This window comes from Dioscorea cayenensis, unplaced genomic scaffold (assembly GCF_009730915.1).
Source record: "Dioscorea cayenensis subsp. rotundata cultivar TDr96_F1 unplaced genomic scaffold, TDr96_F1_v2_PseudoChromosome.rev07_lg8_w22 25.fasta BLBR01001309.1, whole genome shotgun sequence".
Classification (NCBI taxonomy): domain Eukaryota; kingdom Viridiplantae; phylum Streptophyta; class Magnoliopsida; order Dioscoreales; family Dioscoreaceae; genus Dioscorea; species Dioscorea cayenensis.
The window spans coordinates 17688-37671 of record NW_024087700.1 but is presented as its reverse complement, the minus strand read 5'-3'; positions in this window follow the sequence as shown (position 1 = coordinate 37671).

Genomic DNA, 19984 nt, shown 5'->3' with positions numbered 1-19984 from the left:
GCTAGATTAGGAGCGGCGCTGGTGATGTCGGCAGTACGCCGGTGCTAGTGCTTTATGGGAGAGAGAAGATGGGCGATGTTGGATAACTTTGATGTTGGGCCACAGGAGGAGAAGAAGCTAAGAAGCCTTTGCTTTAATAATTGATGAACAATTTCTTTTATTAACTGATTGTTGAAACCCTATGAACCGGCCTGGTTCATCCAATTCATGGTTGAACCACCTGGTTTATTTGGTTCAAGATTAATTTTTATTCAACCGGTTTTGTGGATTGAACTGGACTGGCAAACCTGGTCCGGTCCAACCTGGTTCAAACTACCTAGATTGGACATGTACAGATTTTTTTTTTTAGTTTATATTCCAAAAATGCCCTTATAAACTACCATTTAGAGTTGTTGTGAATGTTAAAGAAAATTATTTTACCCACAAAAAATAAAATACATTCATAATTAGTTGTTTTATATCTATTGAAAAAAACTAAGAATTGTTTTTATATCATTTAAAAATATGAAAAAAATTCTAGCACGTCGTGCTAGGCACGACTCTCACTGGGACAATACCATGCCAGGGGTCCCTACTCGATGTACGCCTTACTTGGTCGAGACGGCCCAACTAACACCATGACTGAAAAACTAACAGCTAAAAGTAAAAATTCGTAGTTGACTAAGCTCCACAATAGTATCAGTCAGAAGAAGTCATAAAATTCAAAGAACCATCTTCTATAAGATCATATTAGCTTCTCCAATTTATCCATTCTCAAGTATATGAACCTTTTAGTTACTAAACTATATATGACAGACAACCATTGTTGGAGATAGTTTCTATTAATTTCACTGCTTCTCAATTCTTTTGGTATGTCGTGGAACAGTTGCAATTAAAATTGGAGCCATAATTAACACTGCCTCTAAATATGGAAGGCAGCTGCAAACTGGCCTTGAAGTGGCTACACAACTCTTCAATAATTCCACTTACAAATTTTTCCTTAATATTAGGTTAAGCGGTGAAGATCTCCTCCATGCCGCTTCCATGGGAAATCCCATTTTTATTTTAAGAACATAACAAATAATTTCCAAAGTTAGGCTATTATTTTTCAAATTAATTTGGTTATCTAGATATATATTTAAAATATTTTTTAGCTAACCATATAACAACAAGTGAACTAATCAATGAATGGGGAGCAACAACCATCATCGGCTTAGAACATCGCAACAAGTGGCTATTATGGCTGATGTTTTGAATGAACTTCTCAACTGAGAAGCTAACTTTTATTATAAATGAAAAGGAAGATCAAAAACAACTAGGACAAAGTAGTAGAAATAAGCACAGACTAAGAGCTAGGAATTAAAATACAAAGCCATGTTTTTTGAAGGATCTCATGATCCAAAAAGGCAATTCCCTGCCATCAAGAAAAAGATTGAGATGATGATAGTTGAAGCTAATAGAAGCCAAGTTGATAGCTGGTAACATCCATGTAGAAGGAATGATATGAATACCGGAGCACCCAAACATATCTAGCAAGAATTTTACATTAGAAATTTGTGGGTAGAACCGCCAGGATAAAAGCTGATATGGATTCCAAATTATCTTTCTGATGTCCAAGTGATCACTGAAGATGTGTTTGATATGAATGTTGAAATACAAAGAAATCTACAAAGCCACTTCTAGAGCAAATAACTCATCTGATGAATTGATCATCAAGGACTGAGAGAGGCACCCAGCAAGACAAACCAAATAGCGAGAATTAGAGATGAAAAAACCAATGGATCTTACCTGAGTTGTGTTGTTGACGGTGGCATGGGAGAACAAAAACAAATCATCGGCACTAGAGAAATTGTTGTGGATGAGATTCTTCCCAAGTGGAATTGAAAGACCAAAAATCAAATTCTCTGGCATGAGCAAATACCTTGTGAACCACGAGAGAATGATTCGGTCTATGATTTTTGAAAATAATATTACAACGAGAGGTCCAGATGAACCAAGCTCTCGTCGCAATGATTGCAAGAATACGTTGGGAATGTCTGTAATCAGTTAACCAGCTAACGTTAATGTTGGATAGGAAAGCATAAGTGGGCAGCCGACCTTTAAAACAAATCCAAATAAAGTTTTTCAACATGGGAGCAATAGGAATTTGCCAAATAAGCTGCCAACCAGTCCAACCATTCGAGAAAGAGTTAAGACAATTAAGGTGATGATAAACTGCTGAAGAGATTCCAGAATAGTTAGATTTGGGATCCCAGACCTAGTATGGATCAGAATTATGCTCAATAACTGGCAAAGAAAAGTTGAAGCTAGCAGAGTTATCACCGAATAAGGAGTTCAGGTTTTGGAAGTCCCAGTGATCATCAATAATAAAATTAGAAATGTTGAGATGCTCAACATCCACATCCATATTAATGAACGTAGGCTTAAGAGCAAGAGGAATATTGAAAAGCCAAGGATCCCACATGAGAGAGTTGTTATTGGGGTTAACAGAATGCAATTTATAGTGGTGTTTAATAAACATGGCAGATTTGCAAAGGCCTCTAAAAAACCAGGAGCATTTAGGGGGAGGAGTATGATACCAAAAGTTTAATCTGCAATATTTAATATTAAGAATATCAACCCATAAAACATTATCATTATTCAAATATTGGAAAATAAACTGAGACATAAGGGAATGTTTGGCAATTGAGATGTTCGCGATTCCTAAGCCCCCCTCAAACTACCTTCAGTAATAGTTTTCCAATTCTCAATATGGATGCCCTTTCCATTTCTATTCTTACACCAGAAGAATTTTCTCATGATTTTGGATATAGCAAAGAGGATTGAATCAGGGATGGGATACACAGACATTGTATAAACAGGGACAGAGAGAAGAACAGAATTAATCAAGATACACTTAGCAGCTAGAGAGAGATGAAAATTAGCCCATCTACTAGCAGTGTGACTGATCTTATTCACCATGGGTTGGAAGGTTAGAGAAGCTAGCCTTTTGGGTGAAATAAGAATGCCTAAATAGGTGAAAGGGAAAATAGCTTGATTAAGATTCAGGATGCAACAAATTCTTTTGGCAATATGACTGTTAAGCCAGGATGGAAAATAAATCTTAGATTTGAGAAGGTTAGGACGTTGACCAGTAAGATCAGAATAAATAGAAAGACACAAGCGAATATTACGACCAGCCGACCGAGAAGCCTGTGTAATAAGAGTCAAATCATCGGCAAATATTAAGTGATTGAAATTATTATGAAGGTTGGAATTAAAGCCAGGAATCAGGCTGTTGTGAAGACTAAAATTAAGCATAGTAGTAAGAACTTGGGAGAGCAGTATAAATCAATAGGACGAAATCGGGTCTCCTTGTCGGACACCCCGAGTAGAAGAAAACCAAGGAGAGGGTTTGCCATTAATTAATAGAGCAAAGGAGGTAGAGTGGATACAAGGTGAGATCCAGGAGATCCAAATCGAAGAAAAATTCATCCTAGTCAGAACAACAAGAATTGCACTCCAGTTTAAAGTGTCATAAGCCTTTTCGATATCGAGTTTAATAATCATCCTAGGGGGGTTACAGGTATTGTTCTCAATGGAGTGAGCAACCTCTTGAACAGTAATGATATTATCGAATGGACAACAATTAGGCACAAATCCTGCTTGTTTCCTCACCAATTATGCAAGGAATGACTCTCTTAAGATGATTAGCTAGTAGTTTAGAGATGATTTTGAAGCACACACTGGACAATGAAATGGGTCTAAAGTCCGACACATGCATTGGATTATCTTTTTTGGGAATAAAAAAAATAAAGGTTTTACCCCAAGAAGTTGGAATGTGGGAATTTTTAAAAAAGAATTGAATAGTATTAAACAAATGATCACCGGCCACAAGCCAAAATTCCAATAGAATTCAACATCATTCCCTCGTTTGGATTTGTCCCTCACCGTGAAAGATATAGTGGGGACGGAAATGGAGAGGGTCATTGTGAATCAGCATTGTAGGGATTTTGTCATCTTGTAGAGCTCGCCATTGTTGACATTTCATCTCTCTGAGGAGGCTCAAAGATTGGGGCTTACGGGAGTAGGCAATGCATGGATTGTTGCTGATAATGGTGTAGATAGCATCCTTGAATAGGAGAAAAACACATCTCTTCTAACGTACAAGGAGTGATAGGGGTCAAGCCCTACTTCTTTGAAACTTCAATGAACTTTCAAAGGTTCCATTCAAGATTAAAAAAAGTACCCAACAAAACATCAAGAACTTAGAATCTGTGCAATGTATGATCATAATGCAATCCACGCAATCACTCTAGGGATGACTAAAAGTAAGAAGAGAAAGGTACAACATTATTGGAATAAATCTTCGAAAGTAACTTTGAGGGGCTTAGCGGTTCCATACAGTTTGGAAATGATGGAATTCTTCTACTAGTGAATAACTCGTTGGCATTTTAAGTTAGTAACTTTGTAGGCAAAAGTTACAGAGGAATGGGATTCTGGTCAGAAGGTGTGGATTATGCAAACAAAAAGATGTGGGCATTAATTCTTTGTTGTCAGTGTTTTGGCCTGGGAAGCAAATAAAGGTTCCGGATGGATGGGCTAAGCAGAGAGAGTTGGAGTGCCTAGTGCCAACAATGCGTTTGATGGTAGATTTGTAAAGGTGGAGTGATCACAATGGAAGACCAAGTTTTGTGAGTGGGTTTTGCACTGATGTCTTCAAAGTTAGTTTGAACAAATTGAAGTATTACATTGATTTTGAGTTCCCAACATTCAATGGAAGCTACGATGATCTTATTCAACAAGTTGCCTTAAAGGTTAGTCAGCAGTTCCATTCAACTAGTCATCTTTATTTTCAAAGAAATCAAAAATAATTCAACATCGTTTCTTTTTGTTTAGACAATATATTATAAATTAAAAATAATTCTTTGATTGACTTAGATAACAAGACAAGGCTAACAAAAGTCAATTACTCCATTACGCTTGGGCCAAGTAAAAAAATAATTGACAAAGAATAATGAGTTGACCTGCTTTCAATCTAGTTGCCATTATTATGACTGGGAGCATAATTTAGTCCACCCATCTAACTTCCTTGTTAAGGAACAACTTTTTAGGGTGGAAGGGCCAAGGGATGTGTTGTGAAATTTTGCAGCAATGAATAAAAGAACTAAGTCACGAAACTAATCTCACAACAATCAACCTAGAATAGTTCTTTTTGCAGGCTAATTAAGCAACCAAATCATCAACATCACTGCCAACGACCAAATGGTCTATCGGTATGCGGGTCGCCGATAGAGTTCTTCATCGAGTGGTGAGAGTTCTATTCTCGGCTGAGGGCACATTTCTGGGAGATGTGAGCAGTGGTTGTGTGCGGGTGGTCCCAACGCTCATGTGTGCGCAGGCCCGCCCCCACTTGATCCACCGAGGCTTGTACACACCCCTGACAATTTAGCAGGGCCTTCGGGCTGTATGTTCCTCTTCTCAAAAAGAAATCATCAACATCACAAAGTTCAAGCAAAAAATAAGTTTCAAAACACCATTCAAACAACAGAAATGAATAGATCCATAAGAAATACAACTAAAAATGGTAATAATACTAGAAGTCACCCCCCTTCTTCCGCCGACCATCAGAAAGCTCACTGGAGAAAACCAGAAAATAGGCCTTAGCTTCTTCTTCTAATTCCTTCCCCATTTTCATCGCTTTTCCAGCCTTTAAAGAATTGATTTTCTAGCTCAACCCACAAATTCGTCACATGCCTCGCCTCCCCCTTATTGGACACCATGTAACTCAAACCACGAACCCAAAGAGGCGTGTGCTCGCCTGACGCTCATGCCTGGTATTTCTCTGCATAAGCTTGTTATCTCTTTTTTCATTGGTTGTGGCTTCATTTGAATCTTCCTGTCTCGTGCACATCACGTGAGGTTGGTTAAGATCAACAGCCTCTGCCACCTTATTTGCAGAGTTTTTAACAAAGTTCATCACATTACCCCCCCTAATCGGACATGACCTTGTCCCAAAGGTCAAATGCAGGATAAGCTTGAGCTATGTGGGAATAGTCTTCCAATGAATCATCCACATGATCGAGTCATTCCCACTTAATCAAAAGTTGTTCAATTGGTTGGCATTTGTGAATGATTTGTTGACACTGAATAATACATTAGGTTGTTACATTGGACCACTGTCATTTGTAATGAAAGGAATGCGTTAACTCTCTGATATAGCCGTTGGATCTCCTTCAAATTTTTTGAGCAGCGAAACATGGAATATCGGATGGATGCAAGAATATTCTAGTAAGAAAACATGATAAGCCACTGATACAATTTTTTGAGTTATTTGAAATGGCCCGAAATACCTCATGTCCAATTTTTCATTTATGCGTCAAGCAAGAGAGTGTTGTTTATAAGGTTGCAGCTTTACCAACACCCAATCACCCGCATCAAAAGAGATTTCTGATCTGTTCATGTTAGCTAAAGCTTTTCATCCTTGCCTGTGATTTATGCAAATAATACTTCAATTCCTGTAAGATTTGATCTCTTGTATATAACATCTATGCCAAAGTCGGAGGGTCTCCTTCATTTGAATAATATGGAATCAATGGAGGAGGGTCATGGCCTGTATAAATTTGAAATGGTTCCATGCCAGAACTAGCGTAGAATGTCAAATTATACCAAAATTCAACCCAAGGTAACCGTTCCACCCATAATTTCGGATTTGCTGATACAAAACAGCGAAGATAGGATTCTAAGCACTAATTTAAAGCCTCAGTCCAGCCATCTGATTAGAGATAATACGCAGATGACATAGCCAATGTTGTGCCCACTGCTTTGAATAATTGTTTTCTAGAAATTGCTGAGAAAAACATTGTCATTATAAATAACTATTGATTTAGGAATGCCATTCAACTTTACCACATTTTTTATAAATGCCTCTACTACCACTATACTGGAGAAATTAGATTTTAGGGGAGTGAAAATGCCTAGACTTGGATAACCTATCCACCACTACAAAAATAATTATGAACCCGCTTAGACATTAGCAGAGATGTTATAAAATCCATAGAAATTTCTTCCCATATTTGTTGTGTAATTTGCAGTGGTTGGAGTAATCCTTTTGAATGAGTGTACTCAGACATAGCTCTCTGACAGATTGCACAATTTTTGACAAAAATTTTCACATCTTGAATCATCCCCTGCAAATAAAAATGGAGTGCTAACCTAGCATAGGTTCTTAATCAGCCAACATATCCCCCGAATGGCGTGTTGTGATACTCATACAGTAATGTATTTTTGATAGAGGCTACATCAAGAACAATAATTTTGTTGTGTCTCCATAATATATTATGGTGCCATGTGAATTTATTGCCAGTATAATAGCCATCCTGGAAAGCTTTGATTTTGTCTGCACAGAATTTATCTTGTTGTTGGAGTTATTGCAATTGAGAGAAAAAAGTACTTTGGATAGTAGAAAAAGCCATCAAAAACTTTCTGGAAAGAGCATCAACCCCTACATTTTCCTTCCTAGGCATGTATTCAATTTTAAAATCATATCCAAGCAATTTTGGCAACCAACGTTGTTGTTCTAGAGTTTGAATTGTCTGTTAGCATAAATGCTTCAAAGCCTCCTAATATGTTTTAATGATAAAGGAATGACCCAATATATGGTGACAAAATTTATTGACTCCTTTAGTCACTACATAAAGTTCTCGCACATAAGTTGATTGTTTTTGCATCCTTGTAGTTAATTTCTAGGAGAAATAAGCAATGGGATGGTTCTGTTGACTAAGAATTGCTCCAATACCTATTCCAGATGCATCAGTTTCCAATACAAAAGTCTTGGAAAAATCAAGTAAATACAATACAGGTGCTGCTACCATAGCTGAGTTCAATGTCTCAAAAGATAATTCAGCTTGTTCAGACACCCAAAATTATCCTTTTTAACTAGTTCAAAAAATAGATGAGCTAAGTTAGCATAATTTTGGATAAATCTTCTGTAGTAGCCACTAATTCCTAGAAATCACCTCAACTATTTCAAATTTTTTGGTAATGGCCAATTGATTATAGCTGAAATTTTATCTAGATCCATTTGAACTCCTTATGCAGAAACTATGTGACCCAAATACTCATTTTGAACCCAAAGCTGAATTTTGAGTACTTGGCATACAATTTATTCTATTGTAAAGTGTATAACACTGTGTTGAAATGCTGGAGATGAGAAACCCAATCAATGCTATAAACCAAGATATCATCGAAAAATATTAACACATATTTCCTCATAGCAAAATTAAAGGTGGTATTCATTAAAGCTTGGAAAGTTATCGGTATATTAGAGAGCCCAAATGGCATCACCAAACAATAAAAATGGCCATGGTGAGTTCTGCAAGCATATTTGTGTTTGTCATCAGGGTGTACTAATACTTGATGATAACCAGATTAAGGATCCAATTTAGAGAAAATTTTTGCCCCCGACCAATTCATCAAGCAATTCGTTCACAGGTAGTAGGAAAAACATCCTTAACAGTAATGGCATTTAGCCCGGTAATCATTGCAGAAATGCCACAACCCATCTTTTTTTTTTTATCAAGAACTGGTGATGATAATGGGCTGGTACTATTCTCAATTAAACCTTCAGCTAGCATCTGTTGAACTTGGAGCTCAATTTCTGCCTTTGGCTGCGAGAGTAGCAATAAGGTTTCACTTTTACTGGTGTAGCATTTGGAATCAATTCAATTTTATGATTGTAGGTCCTAGAAGGAGGAAGACTTGTAGGTACAAAAAATACTTTCTGATACTGCAAAAGCAATGTCTTTAAATCATCAAGCATCTGTTTTGGAAATTCCAATTAAGCGGCATGATTCTGAATTAACAACTAGATAGAATTTTCTGCTGGAATTTCCTGTAATGTCCACATCAGTGATGGTATAGCACTCAGCAATGGAATTAGTATTGCATAAACACTGGAATACTTTCAAAGAAGTCTGTTGAGGAACTGAATTAGTATTTCCTTGCAAGTTAATAAATTTCATGTCTAAGTGAAATTACATAAAGTTGGTGTTATAATCCACCATATGGGGGCCCATAGTAGTCAACCAAGAAGCTTGATAAGTGCTTGTGCGATATGAATGCGAAGCATTATTTTCTTATATTGAGCATTACTTTCCTCGGGTTTTTACACTAATATGTGTGTTTTTATGTTACTTTCGTGCATGTAAGGTTGTGAAACCAATTATGAAGGAAGAAGCCAATGTGGATCAAAATGCACCGATTTTGGACAAAATCTTGCTAAAGTTCAAACGCGAAGATATAAGTCGGGTGCGAGATGCTAGAGTGTGTGCCAACCTCCCCGTATTTGAGTTTACAAAACCATCTGGAGGGGCACAAGGGCAGTCACACTGAAGCATTCCGACGTATGCACATAGAACAAGATCTCCATCATCTTATCCGTCATTGAAGAAGCAAAGCGATCCACGGCATAAACGTGTGCCCGTTTATGTTACCTCGATAAAAAGTGGATTCGGGAGTATTTTTGGCATAGTACTGTAGCAGGTACTGTAGTAAATCACTGTGGCAGTGCTGTAGCAAGTTATTGTTCACAGCCGCCCGAAAATCGCAGAACAGAGAATCCACACGGGCGTGTGGAAATTATCCACGGCCGTGTGGAAATTCCGCACTAGCGCGTGTTCCGTACACGCCCGTGGAGTCGCCCGATTCCAGCCCTATTTAAAGCCGATTTCAGCATTCTTTTCTCCATATTTTCCCCAACTTGTGAGAGGACTTCGGCTAGGGTTTCGAGGGGTATTGGCCAAGGTTTTGAAGAAGTTCTACGGCTCCGACATCGTGATTCCATTAGGGAAGAAGGTTGGTAGGGGAGCTTCGATCGAGGCGTATCATATACCCGGACGAAGGAATCTTTGACTGACTAGTAGAGGACTCTCCACAAGACCATCGACACGCACCATCGAGGGGTTTCTTTATGGATTCATTGCTTTTTACATTCGATTTCTTTGATTGTATTAAGCTCCATGGAGAGCTAAACCCCTAGTGGGTACTTGGATGATTGTGAACCCTAGGATGTATTCGTTTCATTGAACTTCTTTATTATGCTTTCAATAAATTGATGTTTATTGTGAGTTCCAACCTTGAATGCTTGATTGTATGAACATTTCCCCTAGAGTGACACTAGGGTTGAGAGTTCTTGTTGGTAACCTTGTTAGTGAGTGACACACCACTAGCGTTAGACAAAGCTAGGTTGGAGAGGGTTGAGAGGGTGAGTCGAGAGTGCACGGAGCATCCCTTCCTCCCGCGTGATAGATTCTACCTCCGTTCCTTGAGTTCTTTGCGGCCATAATAGAGTGAGTGGTCTAAGGGATGAACCTCCACTGGGGCATAGTTGCGCGATGCAATGGAGTGAAGCGTTGAGAGGATCTTAGTATCTAGGGGCTTAATTGTGGCTAGGGACCTTCCGCTGGACCAAAGGGTTAGGTCTATATTTAGGAAGAGATTTATCACTTGGAATCCCTAGAGTTTATTGCAACTCTATGCGAAAAGTCGAGGTGTTGAGATTGTTCGATTTCTCCTCCGGGACATGTATAGAGTTAGGCATAGTTAACCTTAGATTTGGGACTATATATGTAAGGATTTCCACGACTCACCATTGCATTGATTAGGAAGCATAATAGAGAGTTCTTGCACTTGAAGCGATTATCCTAGGTAAAGCATTATCCGAGTACCCCATCTTTATCGATTGTCTTACCCTCTTCTTACTTTTGCTCTTTCACTTGTTGATTTTATTGTTCAGAATTGAATCAATTTCACACCTATCACAATTGATCTTCCACATAGCTAAGAATCAAATTAAGTATTTTCACTCCCTACTCCCTGTGGATTCGACCCTGCTCACCCGGGATTATTACTTTGACAAGCCCGTGCACTTGCGGGATATAAGCAAGGGGAACTTGTCAAAGCTCCAAGAATTAATTCTGCACCAACAATAGGCAATAAGTAGACAAGTAATTTATTTGATTCCCTTAAAAATCCACTGCCAAATTATCAATACACCCTTCTACCTGTAATGTCGTGCCATTTCCCACCATTACATTGATTGGATTGGTGGGTTGAACCTCCAAATGCAAGAATTGAGCAATTCTAGGTAGAAGGAAACTGTCATCACTCCCTCCATCCAATAGAATTTGGACTGTATGCCCTTTTACATAACCAGTAATCTGTAGTGTCCCTGACAATACTGAAGAGCTCATAGCATTGAGATAAAATTTAGAAGGTTCTTCTTCAACTGACTGTGAATTTTCCAATTCCATAACATAATCAGCTGTATCTTGATCTAAATCCTCAGGAGGGTTTGTATCCCATTGCAATAATAAAAGTTTTCTTGAAGGACATCTGTGAAAGGGTGTGAACTTCTCATCACAGTTAAAGCAAAGCCCATTTACCTTCCTTACTTACATTTCCTGAAAACTAATTCTTCGAAATGGTGGAGAATTATTGGATATTGTAGATCCTTGTGAAGGTCCTCCAATAGCAACAAGTGGAGATATATTTCTCTGAATAGGATTAGTGATTTTGCCAGAAGCCTACACAGCATTAATATTAAGAAAATATACAGTTTTCCTGACACCTGGTTTTGATCGTGGAAAATACTTGTCTTCATATAACCAAGCCAAAGAAGCAGCCTTATGAATTGTAGCAGGTTTCAGTGAAATAATATCTCACTGAAGATCCTTCTTCAAGCCACTAATAAAACAAAATAATAACATCAAGGGAGTAATTCCATCAACACGATTGGCTAGTGAAGTGAAATTTTGGTAATAAGAATTTACAGAATCATCCTGAGTAAGTTTGAATAAAAAAAAACTCTGGATTATCAAATTCAAAAGGCCCATAATCTTTCACTAAAGCTCGAACTAACTCTGCCCAATTTGTTACCAGTGTCGGTCTTTATTAACATCTGAAACCAAGGAATGACCGGACCATCAAAATGGATGGATGGATGCTACTTCCAATCTCTCCTCATCGGGAATCCGATAATAATTGAAGAATGTTTTTCCTTCATAATCCAACTAAAGAACCTCAACACCTTCAAATTGTGGGAAATCCACACGAACTGAGCGTGTTTAGCACAGGATGTAGTCGTCTCTAAACCAATTGCTCCTGTTGTATCAGGTCCTCACCCACATCTACTCTCACTGTAGGTACTAAACTAGGTATAATAGCCGGCCTAGACAACTGCAAGGCATGTAAACAAGCTATTACTTATTAATAATTAATAATACAAAGTGTAGATTAAACTAAAAAATTTTGTTTGAATTGGAATTAATCAAAGTGAAAAACAATAATCATAACCTGAATTTTTTGTAGAGATTTAATGTTGTTGTTGGTGATATCACAATCTTGGTTGATCGTATGCCCTTTATCGATTTCACGTTGCCATATACTAAATCAAGCATTGGGATGTCGGTGAGAACCAAACCTAGTGGAAATGCTGGGATGTTGTTGAAGCCATTTTTCAAAGGGATTGCTTGGTTTGATCATTGGTTCTTTCATCTATACCACCCTCATTGTTTGGTATTTGGAAACGCAATCAATTAATCTCAACTCAACAGGTGCCAAGAAAGTCTGATTTGGAACAACACTTTGGCTCATGTTCTTCGCCATCTTCTTCCCTCTAAGTTACTTTTTCACTAGTTTAACAAGCATAAACTAAGAAAAGATATTGCATATATTATTCTTATTCAAAACAAAGATAAAGTCATTTGTAGCTTTTGTTCACCTTTGTACATTTCAAAAAATTGAATAGAACCATTGTACCTTGCTTTTTTTTTTCTTCTCTTTACTTTTTGTAGGAACAAAAATGAACCAAAAGCCAAATTACATCGAAACTACAAAGATGAAAATAAACATTAAATAAATTACAAGAACAAAGATAACTTTATCCCTTTAGAATAATCCTAAATTTTATTTTTTTCTAATCATTTAAAAGTCCTAAATTTTTCACATAGAATTTAGTTTCAAACTGCTGATAAGATTCATAAGCTATACTAAATTCGTTATGGTTGTATGGCACTTTGTTGTACTGATTATTTTCTAAAACATTCACTACTAGTTTGAGCTCTATACTAACAACTGAAAAGCTCAAGCTAAAACTGGACATCAACGGGATTATTAGCGTCAATTCAGGCTCAAAGTATTTGATCAAATACTTAGAGAATGTAATCCATTTTCCAGGTCAAAATATTCAAAAGATTATGAAGATAGAAGACTACCATAATGCATTTCAGAGTGAAAAAATTAGTGCAGTTTTTATAGAACTGTCCTACATGCTCTTATTTCTCTCGTTGTATAAAGACTACACCATATATGGGGAGAGCTAGAAATTGGGCGGCTTTGGCATTGTAAGTGGTACTAACTTCAAATTTCTCTCTTTCAAACACATGCATTACGAAGGCTTATTCTTTAAGAAATAATTCATTGACCAAGGTATTACCTGCTAGAAGTGAATTTTGTATTTATCCTAATATTTCAAACACATATATATAAAGCAACACATTGGTTGTTTTTCACCAAGGTGCTCAGCGAGGGCAAAGAAAGGAACCTGAAATTTGCCTAGGCTTTAATTGCAAGAGTATGGTGCCATCAACTGTGGTTGTTGATGGCAGCATGATCTCAATATCACTTTTGGCAAATTCTTTAGCTATTTGGTCACTCAACAAGGTGGCAAGCCCTTGTTAGCTAAAACTAGAATGAATCCCACCCTCTGTTAACAAAATTGGCCCGAAGATCGTGAACGTTCGTGCCCTTATATATGCTTATAACCTTGCCTCTTTAAATATTTATTAGGCTCTTTGAATATTTTAATGTGCTCTTTGAATATTTAAAAAGGAAAAATGCTAATTTTCATATCTAGAATCTATCTAATTGCTTAACAATTTCCTATTACACCAAGATGGAAGGTGCATTATAGATTAATTAAAATTTGGGCTTTAACCAATAAGATCCATGTAGATATGTAAACATAAGCTAAGGAACCAAGTAGAAGATCTAGATGCCCTGGTGATTAATATCAACAAAAAGGAGGTGATTGAAACTCCCTATTAATCAAAAATCAAAACGAAAAATCATGTTCTTGTGAAGAGCAATGTTTAACATAGTAGAGAGATTTTGGGAAGCTAAAATGAAAAGGTAAGGTGATATAGTGTCCCCTGCCTAATACCCCTTTAAGCACTAATCCATTTAGTTGGATGATCATTTATTGAGAAGGAAAAACTAGTAGTTGAGACACATGCCTTGATCCCATAAATCCATTCGATAAGGTAGCAAGAATAATGGTTGATTCCCCGCAAGTGTACGGAGTCGCCAAGTAATACCCTATATGTGACACAGGGGTCATATTCCACGGGCCAAGGAAGTATTATTACTCACTCTTCATGTAGCCTACAATTCTTAGTAAGAAGAACAAATAAAATAAAATAAACTAACTAATCTATAGCCGGGCTACTAGCACACAAAAATAAATGAACAAGGGAGTGTTAAGCATAAGGAGGTGTTTGGATAAGGAATCCCCCTAGGATTGTCATTAAGTCCAAACTAGAATGATTTAAAGATGTAATGATGATAGTTAAGACCTAAAGATCTCCTAGATAGGTTAACCCCAATCTCTTGGCGGCTAACCCCTAATCCCATACAAGTGATGATTGGAATCTCTTCCAGATCAACCCCCCTACAATTGCAATGAATTCAAGGAAATCTCTAAATAGAAGTAAACCTACTATCCTATAACTTAAACCTAGCATTGGAGGGCTACCAACACCCCATCGCAAGGCGTGTCGGCACAAATAGCCCTTTCATTCTATGTATGACCTAGTATAAGCACGCTCTCGCGTCAACAAATACAATTTAAGAATGAACTACGAATTTCTCCATTTGTAGCTCAAGACATGCAAATCACAATATATTAAATCTTAAACAGCCAACAAACTAAACAATAACAACATCCAAGTGATGTACTCTCCGCAAATGCACGGATCGTTACAAGTAATAAAGTGGTACCCCCAAGGGAGTAGGGTCGTCGAATCACAGGGACTGGACTTCTAGTACTAATTAATCCTCTAATGTCTAGCAAATCAAAGGGTTGGTTAAAAAGTTGAAAAAGTAGATAAGAATAACAAGATAAGGATGGAATCAACACGTAGACTAAGATCAAGCCTTTGACAGCAGGAGAGCAATGCCCCGGGATAATTCCTATGTGCTCGAGAAACTGGATTAAATCTAATGCCTACTATGGTACATTCTAAGATCCTTGTGGGTGCTCAAAAGCTATGTTGCACCTATGGCTCTCACATACGTTAAGGGCTGCAAGTGTAACTACGAGCTTCATACACGTTGAGTTTTGCAACTACACTAGGCAATTGCAACAACGACAATCCACACACGTCAAGTTTTATCCAAGCATCTACGCAATTCAAGCACATCAAGTTATGCAAACACATGACAAACACAAGAATGCATTAAAACTCCATAGGTAAGAGAAAAAAGTATTCAAAGTATCAAAAACAACATAGTTCAACATCCTAGGGTACCGTGAGACGATTAGCCCCTCATGATTTGATACAACTAAGAAAAAGGAAAAAAAGAACTAGGGTAAGAATTCATCATCTCCCTCTTTACAAATCTCCTCAATTGTGCTTCAAAAGCTGCATGGATGAGCTAGCTCCACTTCCCTTGAGTCTCCAACTCTACCTTGATCCCCTTAGATGGTGCGGTGAACCTTGATCTTCATCTTAATCAACGCTCTCCCAGTGGAGAAAAAAATCTCGAACAAAAGATGAGGAGAAACCCTAGAATCTGGAGTTAAAAAGGGTGTTTTCAGGCTTGACATGGTCTAAGTACGATTGTGATTAGACTATGCTTTTCTGTGAAGCTCTGAGTGAATTGGCTAAGTGTCAACCAGGGATATTCACAGGGAGGAAGCACGGTCGTGCTCTACCCGTGCTTCTCTTGAGCAGGACCATGCAAGGAGCATCCTGGCGTGCTTCCCCTATTTGCAAATGGTGCTTCGATTCTAAGGAAAATCATGGGGACATAGCATGACCGTGCTCTGCTCGTGCTTGGCGTGGACACTTAGAAAGATTCTTCATTCTTTGCTCGTTTTGCCCTCGAATTCACTCCTAATTTCTTTGAGCCCTAATTTCCTATACCATGAACAAAAACACTGAGGACAGCATCAAATATATACAAAAGGTGCTCAAAAGCAAGCAAAAGTATGGATTGGGAGTAAGAAAAACATGATATGAATTTCACTCATCACTAAGGTTTTTAAACAAGATAAACCCTAGGTTTCATCCAAATCCAAACACCACAATAAGTTAATCCCTCATTATGAGAGATAGTTATACAACAAATAAGGAAAAGAGATATGCTAAAGAAGCAAGAAAACTCCCTCTACCTCTTGGTGATGATGTATGTTTGTTTGTTTGTTTCCCACAAGGATCGTCTCCAACTACCTCTCCTTTGCTCCTCTCCCTCTTGGTGATGATGTATGTTTGTTTCCCACAAGGATCGTCTCTGAAAGATAGCCGAAAGGCCTCAAGAATGTGTGGTGGCAGCGGCACAAAAGGCCAAAAGAGAAGTCTCCAGGGGGTCAATATCAGGGGGCATCCAGGTCTGATAAGGACCCGTATAGAGGATGCATAACTTAGGCAAAAGTTTCTATCTCGAAAAGTCAGTAGGTGCTACAGTACTGCACAACCTGGTTTTCTCTTTTTTTCGCCCTAATTGTGTCCTTGTATTCTCCATGGCTTCTTTATGCCCTATAAACATAATTAAGCATAAAATGGGCATCAATTCTTAACAAAATACATGCTAAGTATATAAAATACATATAAAAAAATACATACATTTAGACACTATCAAATAACATTCCACTCTATATTATGATAAGCTTTTTTCCAGGGCAAGGGGGTTTTGATTGTCATTTTCAATCGCATGAGATACTTCTTGAATGGCTATGATGCTATCCACATATAACCTTCCAACCAAAGTAGCAACACTGCTCTAGCCCAATTGTGTTGTAAATAACCTTTTTGAGATGATTTGAAAGCAATTTAGAAAGAGTTTTCTAACTAACTTTGCAAACAAAAATGGGTCTATAATCAGTCACAACCATAGGAGCATTATGCTTATGAATCAAAACAATATAAGTTTTACCTCACGAGATAAGCAGGTTAACAGTGTGAAAAGAGAATTCAATCACCCTAAAAAAATATTTCCCAACAATTTGCCAATAATAGAGTAGAATTCAATATTAAGGCCATTAGGACTAGAGGCTTTTACTTTTCAGCATGCTCCTAATTTTATGATAATCCTCCTTTCCAGTTACTAGTTCTGGTCAAGAACTCCCTATCACTGTGATTAAATGAAATTAAATCATTAGGTAGGATATTAGCAATGTCCATCACATAGTAATTATTGGAGGTTTGCCAAAGCTTAAAGTATAAAAATCAATGAAGTACTTTCAATATCATGTTACTCGTTAATCATCCTCCTATTAACATCCTTCAAAGAAGCAGTTCTATCATACTTCGATGCATTTTGATTGAATTATGAAAAACTTGGTGTTAAGGTCCCCATTTTGAATCCATAACAACTTAGCCCTTTGAGCCTACTTAATAAAGTTCTAAGAGCACCTTGATAGGCAGGAGGGAAGGGGTATTAATAACACTAATGTTACCATGCCAAGCCTAATCAATAGAACAATCGTTACCCTCATACTCAACCCAGTAATTCTCAAATTTAAAAGTTAATGTTTTTCTTATAAGAGTTAAAACATGCGCTTAAAAACATAGGCACGTGATCAAAAGAAATCATAGATAAATGCTTGTTAGTTTAAGTATCAAAATAAGAAATCCACTCAGCATTTGCTAAGAATGTATCAAGTCTACCCCCATGTTGGGCCAAACCCATTTGACCATTGCACCAAGTGAAAATATTACCTGAAAAGCCCAGATCAATTAAACGATTTTGCAAAATAAAATCATTGCACATAGAAGATTTGATAACATAATACTCAAAACTACTACCGTGATGCTAAGAATCACAAGTAATGGCATTAATATTACCTACCAATAACCAAGGAAAATTAATAAGAGTTGTATCGAAAAGCCTTTGTCCAGCTCTTTTTGAATAGTGACAATTTGAGAATTATAAACTCTGAAAACAATCCATTAATGAGGCTTGGCTGAGAAGATGCCTAGGTGTAAATCATTTCTAGAACAAGCCACACTAGAGTGACCATAACAAGATTGTGATTCCAAAACATCATGCTGCCACCTAACATCCCAACTTGTTCCCAGTGGCGAGCAAACTTGTTGCAAAAAACAAGGCATTTACAAGACAAAAAGTGAGGTTTAGTGTGTGTTACACTTCTTGATTTAATCATAAGTTTTAAGATTAGAGACCCCTCTAAAGTTCCAAAATAGAATCCTTAAGGAATCCATAAGAAAATAGATTTTAAAAAAAACAAACAAACAAAAAACAAAAAAATAAAAACAAAAACAAAAACAAAAAACAAAAATTAGATGATAGAAAGAACTCCTCTCAATAGAGCTCATTTAGAGGTAGAATTGAGCCAGCCCTTCTTGGGACAAGATTCTTGTCTTGACTACCCCCTTCTAACAAGGGCTTCTTAAAGCTTCATTTTGAAATTCCCCGAGTGTCATATCATCTATTGTGACAGTAGATTCTTCGATGATATCCTCATCGTCAGCATCCTCCATGCAATCATCATATCTGGGATTATCCTCCATGAGGTCTTCTGCCTGGGAATCTAAAGGTTTCAAGGACGGTTTCATCTCCAGGGTGACTTTGTCCACAAGCATCCCATGTGTACCAAAGTCATCACGCCTTGCATTGGATTTTAAAATCTGATTTTTTATATATAAAAGTATTTTTAAATTTTAATTTAGTTACTATTAATGTAAATGTATATATATAAAAATCTCTACCAAATCAGTGTTGTATATATTTTCTACGCAATTGTGTATATACCCATGTAAGAATCCATAATTATTGCCTAATACAATTTTTAATTTTTAAAATTACATGTTATTAGAGGGTAGGCGTGCAAGAAATGGTACTAAATTGTCATATATATATATATAACACATATCATTCATTTTTAATAGCAGCAAATACCTATTTACCCACCGGTGTTGCCCATTTTACTAATAAAATTACAGGTAGATAAACTTTCAACTAATGAGAGGGTACTTGCAGGTAAGTGGACATATGATTAAAGATTATGTATATGTTGAATGGCAAAGAAATATATATTTGACAACTTGCATTAGAAAATATAACAAAACCCTATTTCATCATCCAAATAAACTTTGATATTCATAGATGGAGTTAAATTTTATTTTTCGTAAGCATAATTAAACATGGATAACTTTAAGTACTTATACGAACGGAGACGTTTTGAAAAGGACTTTCGCCACTCATAAGCATGACAACTTCTGAATAATCTTTCTATGCAGGTATTTCCAAAAAGTTCACCATCAGTTGTTCTGATTTCAATGAAGCAATTCTACAGCTACTAGCTACTCGAAGATGGAACATTGAAGGATTTGGAGAAAAAATGGTTTTCAATTATTATTTCTAATTGTCCAAACACTGAGAACTACATAAACACAAATTGAGTGACAGTTGATAACTTATGGGATCTCTTCATATTAACTGGTGACACTACTGTCCCATTTTTACTAATGAAATTACAAGATATGCATCAATAAGAGATGGATGTAACAAATTTTGGATGTGATTTTCAAGGGAATGCTCTTTTTTAAGTTCTACTAACTCGGAAGGCAGGATAAATCATGTTCATGCACTTGAATCTCAGGATAGTTGATTTACCACCACACAACATCATGTGCAATGACACGAATAAGAACTGATTATTTTGGTTTAGGTTTACTCCACCAATAAATACACTTTTATTGGGGCCTATTAAGTGATAAGAAGT